Here is a 7,167-nt window from a genome sequence, read left to right as displayed (position 1 = left end):
CAAACTGTGAACTGACAGGCATAAATCCATGATGAAAGGTTGAGAATCAGTCATATAGAACAAATTCTATAATGGTAACCCTCAGGCTGATGTCAACAGACAGTGTGAAATAATTTTATTTTTATTCAGTTTTTTTTAAAAACTTAAAGGCCTGGAGATTTAAATATCTTGACAGCTTCACAGTTCTTTCGAGTGCGACACAGTGTCTTTAACATGACATTCCAATCAGCATGATTCTTCCGATGAGTTTACGTAACTCTTACGCGCATTTATGTCCACTTTCAATAGTCTAAGAGGGCTCCTGACTGCTCCTTAAGGTGTCCTGAGCCTATGCAATACTATACCCCACCTCTCCAAAAGGGTACCCTGCCTCTTCAAAGAACACAAGCATCTTTAGACCTATTGCTAAAAGCTCTAAAGCTCACAACTCGTATTTTGGATGTCCCACTCACAAGAATTGGATCTGATTGAAGGAAGATCCACTTTAACATGTGTTGTTGGCTTTGTGAAATAAGTATATACAATACACAATGTCACTACCAGCCCCCAGCTCTGCCTGTCCCATGAAAAAGGTGGATAAGGGTTTTGACACTTCATGAATTGATGCTCTGCTGCCATTTTGACTAATCTGGGGAACCTCTCATTCTTTATGAAAATTCAGGGCCATGACGGTAACTGTCACTAAACTAGGCTGTTCATAATCTCAGTATTTTATTTGATCTCAAGCTGACATTCCTCCCATAAATTTATATTATTACCAAGACTACCCTTTTCGATCTCCAAAATGTTGCTAGTTATCAACTGCTGCAATCCTCCTTCATATGTGTTATTTCTTGCTTATTTTAACACACTCATGGTTGGCCTCCCACATTCTATCCTTTACAAAGATGAGGTCATCTGATATTGTGTCCTAACTCAAGCCCTGTTCACGCATCACTTCATGATTAACAGAGCTATTGTACTGTTCCAGTTTATGTTTGTTGTAAGATTGTAATCTATATGAAATTATACAGTAAAAGAGGCAGGTTGACATCTCCATCGACAGTATCTCTTAGAACAAATCAGTTCCTAATGTGATTCAGATTTCCAGCCGATGAAAACTCACCCCTCCAAAGCTGAAATAGAATCCTTTTGTTTTCCTTAATGCCATCCAACTAAAATAGTTAGGAAGTAATGGTTTAATTAAAAAAAGCACCTTTTTATTTTTTCTGCACTGAGAGTGTCACTGGCAAGGCCAGCGTTTGTTGCTAATTCCTAATTATCCTCAAACTGAGTGATTTGCTATTTCAGAAATCAACTTAAAAATCAACCATGGCTTTGGGTCTGGACAATCCCATGCAGGTCAGACCAGCTAACAATGTCATATTTCATTCCTAAAGGAAATTAATGAATCAGAGAAGTTTTTATGACAATCGATTGTAGCTTCAAGGTTGACCGTTACTGATGACTACTGTAGCTTCAATTCCAGATTTATTACTTGAATTGTGAGCTTTGAAATCGTGCCCCAGGGCATAAGCCTGGGCCTCCGGGCTATTTGTCCTGTGACATTACCAATATGCCACCATCTCCACAAGTGCAAACTCACTTATTTGGTAAAGAAGATCTTAAAGCCCAGAGTTCCCTTGAACATGAGGTTTTTGGATCTGCTGATTTTATTGGTAGTAAGATTCAAACTTACATAAACAATACAACTGAAGATTTGTTTTCAAGTCAAAGCAGAATTCCTGTACCCAGCACACTGTCCAAAGTAAAGATACAGTGAAGTATTTAACAGTCTTTGTTTTAAATCATCAATTGTGACTGTGCTCATTTATCCCAAACAGAGCTGACTTGAACAATGAATCATTTTTCTAAAAGTAGTAAATGAGACTAATATGGAAAATCAAAATGAAATTTCTGAAAACGTTTGCAATAAATCATCTATGTTAAAGAAACAATAGAAAAACATACAAGTAAGAATTCTAAGCACACACATTAGCAATGATATGCTATTTTAGAGATTGAATTCTGTTGGTAGTTGATCCTGGTCACTCTTCAATGGTGTTATAATTTCCTCCTCTTCTTGTGCTTCTGTTTTGTATACTACTGCCACCTAATGCTTGGTGAGACATTGACAGTGCAACATTGATTCCCAAATCACTAAAGTAACTCCTTTCTCATATAATCACAGGCTTAAGTACATATTGTTCAGAGCTTCTGGTTCAATTCTTGAAAAGCATACTTACCAATCAGTTTAAATATTCTTCTCATGTTTTGATTCAGTAATCTAGCGTCTTTCACTTTGATGTTGTTGCCAATACTGCAGTGTAGCTGGAATCATGAGGTATCTTAAAGTCTACAACATACATAACTGTTAGTTGTATGTAAGCACAGACTTGTATTTAATTCATGGAGTGTGCTTAGAAGTGAGACTGATACAGTATGCACCTTTTAAACATTGTACTCAAACCTCTAGAAATTATTTATAAGCATATATTAATAGTAAATGACTCCAATACGGAAGAATAACTGAACGTTTATGGAAAAGTATGTCATTTTAACGAGGATGGTTCAAAATCACTCATTTTAATAAGCACTTTGAGGATCAAAGATTTGTTGATAGTAAGCACTTGGATCTGTTTCCTCTTATTTAATATATAGACAATTAACGTTCCTATTTTTAAGTTTAATGATTGCAATACATCCTCACAAACAAAATCTGAATATTTTTATACCTCAGGGTATCCTTTTTGGGCTTTTTGTAGCTTCTCTAACTTGTGTCAGTCCACAAATGTTCTAAATCACCCAGTTCTCTGCTACCCTTATTTTACCCAAAATCTTGCATATTGATTAGTTACTGCTTTCCATTGACTTGTTTGCTATCGTATTTACATCAAAATGCTCGTCTTCAATTTCAAACCCCTCCATATCCTCACCCCACCCATAAAGCACATCTGCTCTCAGTTTCTACCATTCCAGACGTAGAATGGGTCTAATGTACAATCCCATTACGAGTGGAAAAGTCGACAAGACACTATTATGCTGTTCTCTGTAACTTCATTAACTGCCTCACTTTTTGAAATATTCTTGAAAAACCCACTGGGTGTCCGCAGAACTACCAGGGCTACTGTTCAAATACTTCAACAAGAAATCCTTGGATAGAAAGTGCTTCACCAGCTGTGTAAACAATAAAAGCAGATTTACTGTAACTCTGACCAAGTAGTGAAGCTCCTTAAAATTACCGGCAAAGAAAAAGCCAGATGGAAGGCGGGAGACTATCTTTTTGAAAACTCAGACATAAGAACATTTTATTTTAGCGAGTCGTCGGTATCTGGAATGCACTTCATGAGCAGCAGGAGGCAAATTCAGTTGCATTTTTCTAAAGGGAATTGGGTAGGCACCCGGGGATTAAAATGGTACATGAGTAGACGGTAAGGATGGAGACATGGGACTAGCAGAATTATTGAGAACTAACATGGACACAAAGGCTTCTGTGCTTCAAAGCAAGCTATCCTAGATCTAGTCCTGTGTAATGAGACAGAAATAATTAATGATCTCACAGTTAGGGATCCTATCGGAAGGAGCGATCACAGTATGGTCGAATTTAAAATACAGATGGAGCGTGAGAAGGTTAAATCCAGTACTTATGTCCTGTGCTTAAACAAAGGAGACTATGAAGGAATGAGGGAGGAGTTAGCTAAGGTAGAATGGGAGCAAAAACTTTATGGTGAGTCAATTGAGGAACAGTGGAGGACTTTCAAAATGATTTTTCACAGTGCTCAGCAGAAGTATATTCCAGTAATAAGGAAGAAGTGTAGGTAAAGAGAGAGCCAGCCATGGATGTCTAAGGAAATAAAGGAAAGTATCAGATTGAAAAAAAACACATACTAAAAAGCAAAGAGTAGTGGGAAACTTGTAGACTGGGAAATCTTTAAAGGCCAACAGAAAGCCACAAAAAAAGTTATAAAGAAAAATAAGATAGATTATGAGAGTAAACTAGCTCAGAATATAAAAACAGGCAGCAAAAGTTTCTATAAATATGTAAATCGTAAAAGAGTGGCGAAGGTAAACATTGGTCCTTTAGAGGACGAGAAGGCCAATTTAATAACTGGGAATGAGAAAATAGCCGAGACATTAAACAGTTATTTCGTGTCAGTCTTCACAGCGGAAGACACAAATAACATGCCGAAAACTAATGGCAAGAAGTTTATTGCAGGCGAGGTCCTAGAAACTATCATTATCACTAAGGAGGCAGTGCTGGGCAAGCTAATGGGGCTAAAGGTAGACAAGTCTCCTGGCCCTGATGAAATGCATCCCAGGGTACTAAAAGGGGTGATGGGGGAAATAGCAAATGCACTAGTACTTATTTACCAAAATTCACTGGACTCTGGGTGGTTCCCGCAGATTGGAAAACAGCCAATGTGACGCCACTGTTTAAAAAAGGAAGTAGACAAAAAGCAGGCAACTATAGGCCAGTTAGCTTAACTTCGGTAGTGGGGAAAATGCTTGAATCTATCATTAAGGAAGAAATAGCAAGACATCTGGATATAAATTGTCCCATTGGAAACAGCCAGGATGGGTTCATGAAGGGTAGGTCATGTTTAACTAATTTGGTGGAATTCTTTGAGGACATTACTTGCATGGTGGACAATGGGGAACCTGTGGATGTGGTGTATCTGGATTTCCAGAAGGCATTTGACAAGGTGCCACACCAAACGCTGCTACATAAGATAAAGTTCCACGGTATTACAGGTAATGTATTGGCATGGATAGAGGATTGGTTGACCAGTAGAAAGCAAAGAGTAGGGGTAAATGGCGGTCAGTGGCTAGTGGTGTGCCTCAGGGATCAGTGTTGGGACCGCAATTGTTTACAATTTACATAGATGATTTGGAGCTGGGGACTAAGTGTGGTGTGTCAAAATTTGCAGATGACACTAAGGTGAGTGGTAGAGCAAAGTGTGCAGAAGACACTGAAAGTCTGCAGAGGGATAATAGATAGTCTAAGTGAGTGGGCAAAGGTCTGGCAGATGGAGTACAATGTAGATAAGTGTGAGGTCATCCATTTTGGTAGGAATAACAGGAAAATGGACTATGTTTTAAATGGTAAAAAATTGCAGCACGCTGCTGTGCAGAGGGACTTGGGTGTCCTTGTGCATGAATCGCTAAAAGGATTGCAGGTGCAGCAGGTAATTAAAAAGGCAAATGGAATTTTGTCTGCCATTGCTAGAGGGATGGAGTTTAAAAACAGGGAGGCTATGCTGCAGCTGTAGAGAGTCCTGGTGAGGCCACACCTGGAGTGCTGTGTGCAGTTTTGGTCTCTTTACTTGAGAAGAGATATACTAGCACTGGAGGGGGTGCAGAGGAGATTCACTCGGTTGATTCCAGAGATGAGAGGGTTGGATTATGAGGAGAGACTGAGTAGACTGGGATTATACTCATTAGAATTCAGACGAATGAGGGGAGATCTTATAGAAACATATAAGATTATGAAGGGAATAGATAAGGTGGAGGCAGGGAGGTTGTTTCCGCTAGCAGGTGAAACTAGGACTAGAGGGCATTGCCTCAAAATAAAGGGAAGCAGATGTAGGACTGAGGTCAGGAGGAACTTCTTCACCCAAAGGGTTGTGAATCTGAGGAATTCCCTGCCCAGGGAAGCAGTTGAAGCTACCTCACTGAATGTTTTTAAGGCAAGGCTCGATAAATTTTTGAACAGTAAAGGAATTAAGGGTTATGGTGAGTGGGCGGGTAAGTGGAGCTGCATCTCAAAAAGATCAGCTGTGATCTTATTGAATGGCAGGGCAGGCTCGAGGGGCCAGATGGCCTACTCCTGCTCCTAGTTCTTATGTAAAACGATGGGAGGCATGGACAGAGAATGTCTTCTCACTTGTAAAAGGATGAGGGGGCACAGATTTGAAGTGATTTGCAAAAGACGTTAAGACGATGTGAGTGTTTTGAGTCTGGAATGCACTGCTTCGAAGTGTGGTGGATGCAGGTTCAATCGAGGCATTCAAAAAAGCACCTCAAGAAACGTAATGAGGAAGGTTATGGGGAACGGGCGAGAGATTGACAGTACGCCACGATCCTTATTCAGAGAGCCAGCACAGAAACGTTGGGCTGAATGGCCTCGTTCTGCACCGTGACAAATCTGTGACTTAACCGCTCTGTGGTCTCGTCAGTTGTGGTGCTCTAGACGGATTGCTTGAAAGGCCGAAAACAGACTCAATAGTGACTTTCAAAATAACTAGAACGGGATAGCGGGAACTTGGGAAAAGGAAACTGATTCTTGACTTTGTGGGGAGAACAGATTGAAACAGCAGAGGAGAGGGGGCATTCATTCCGTAGGTCTTTGAAAGAGCTGGCATGAGTTCGATGGCCCGAATGATCTCCTCCTTTACAGTCGAATTCATTGACTCGATCGTCCGTCTGGTTGTCCTCCGCCTGTGTGGCACTCTTTAAAATATTTCGTTTTCTAAAGTAAGGGCCGTGTGAGTTTCTAGGTCGGTTTTTCGTACTCACAGTAACCGGCGGCTGACAACTGAACTCTTCTCCCGCCTTTCACCTCAACAGCGGACAACCGCCCACCGAAGCATGGCGCCTGCGCAGTACAACCCTGGGTGCGGCGGCGCGGGCGAGAGCCCGGACGAGGAGGGAGGGGCTCGAGACCTGCGCTGGCGGCAGCTCTGAGTGGAGCGGTGGAGAGCGGGGGCGGGGCTAATGGCTGAATGAATGGGATCAAAATCTTTGTGGGTGGGGCTACGGGCTGTATGGGTGGGACTAAAGGACACGTGGTTGTGGCTAGGCGCTGCGTGGGTGGAACAAAGGGCTGTGTAGGTGGGGTTAAGGGCTTTGGGCGGGTTTGGGGTGGAATAAGAAGTAGGGTAGGAAGACATGATGTTTGAGGATGTTGTCTCTATAAAGTAGGTTGTTTTGTCCTGCCTGGATTGTGTCAAAATGCTTTAGTGTTATTGGACCTACCCCCATCGAAGCCAAGTCGAGAGCATTCCATTACACTCTGACTTGTGTCTTGTAGATGGTCTCAGAGATAGTAGGAACTGCAGATGCTGGAGAATCTGAGATAACAAGGTGTGGAGCTGGATGAACACAGCAGGCCAAGCACAAGCAGCATCAGAGGAGCAGGAAGGCTGACATTTCGGGCCTAGACCCTTCTTCAGAAAAGAAGGGCATTTT

General features: G+C 41.5%; 1 long non-coding RNA gene across 1 annotated transcript; it reads right to left on the bottom strand.

Annotated features, from left to right (window-relative positions):
- Positions 1 to 1,952: 1,952 nt before the first annotated feature.
- On the bottom strand, positions 1,953 to 6,577 carry LOC125486085. The gene is made up of 3 exons (XR_007264772.1): positions 6,496 to 6,577; positions 2,226 to 2,335; positions 1,953 to 2,098 (listed from the first exon to the last, which is right to left on the bottom strand). It is a non-coding gene; the product is annotated as an uncharacterized LOC125486085 (long non-coding RNA).
- Between the last annotated feature and the right edge of the window lie 590 nt (positions 6,578 to 7,167).

The sequence above is a fragment of the Rhincodon typus genome, chromosome 25 (assembly GCF_021869965.1).
Source record: "Rhincodon typus isolate 14 chromosome 25, sRhiTyp1.1, whole genome shotgun sequence".
NCBI lineage: Eukaryota > Metazoa > Chordata > Chondrichthyes > Orectolobiformes > Rhincodontidae > Rhincodon > Rhincodon typus.
Note: the sequence above shows the minus strand (reverse complement) of the source record. Positions and strands in the feature narration are given on the sequence as shown.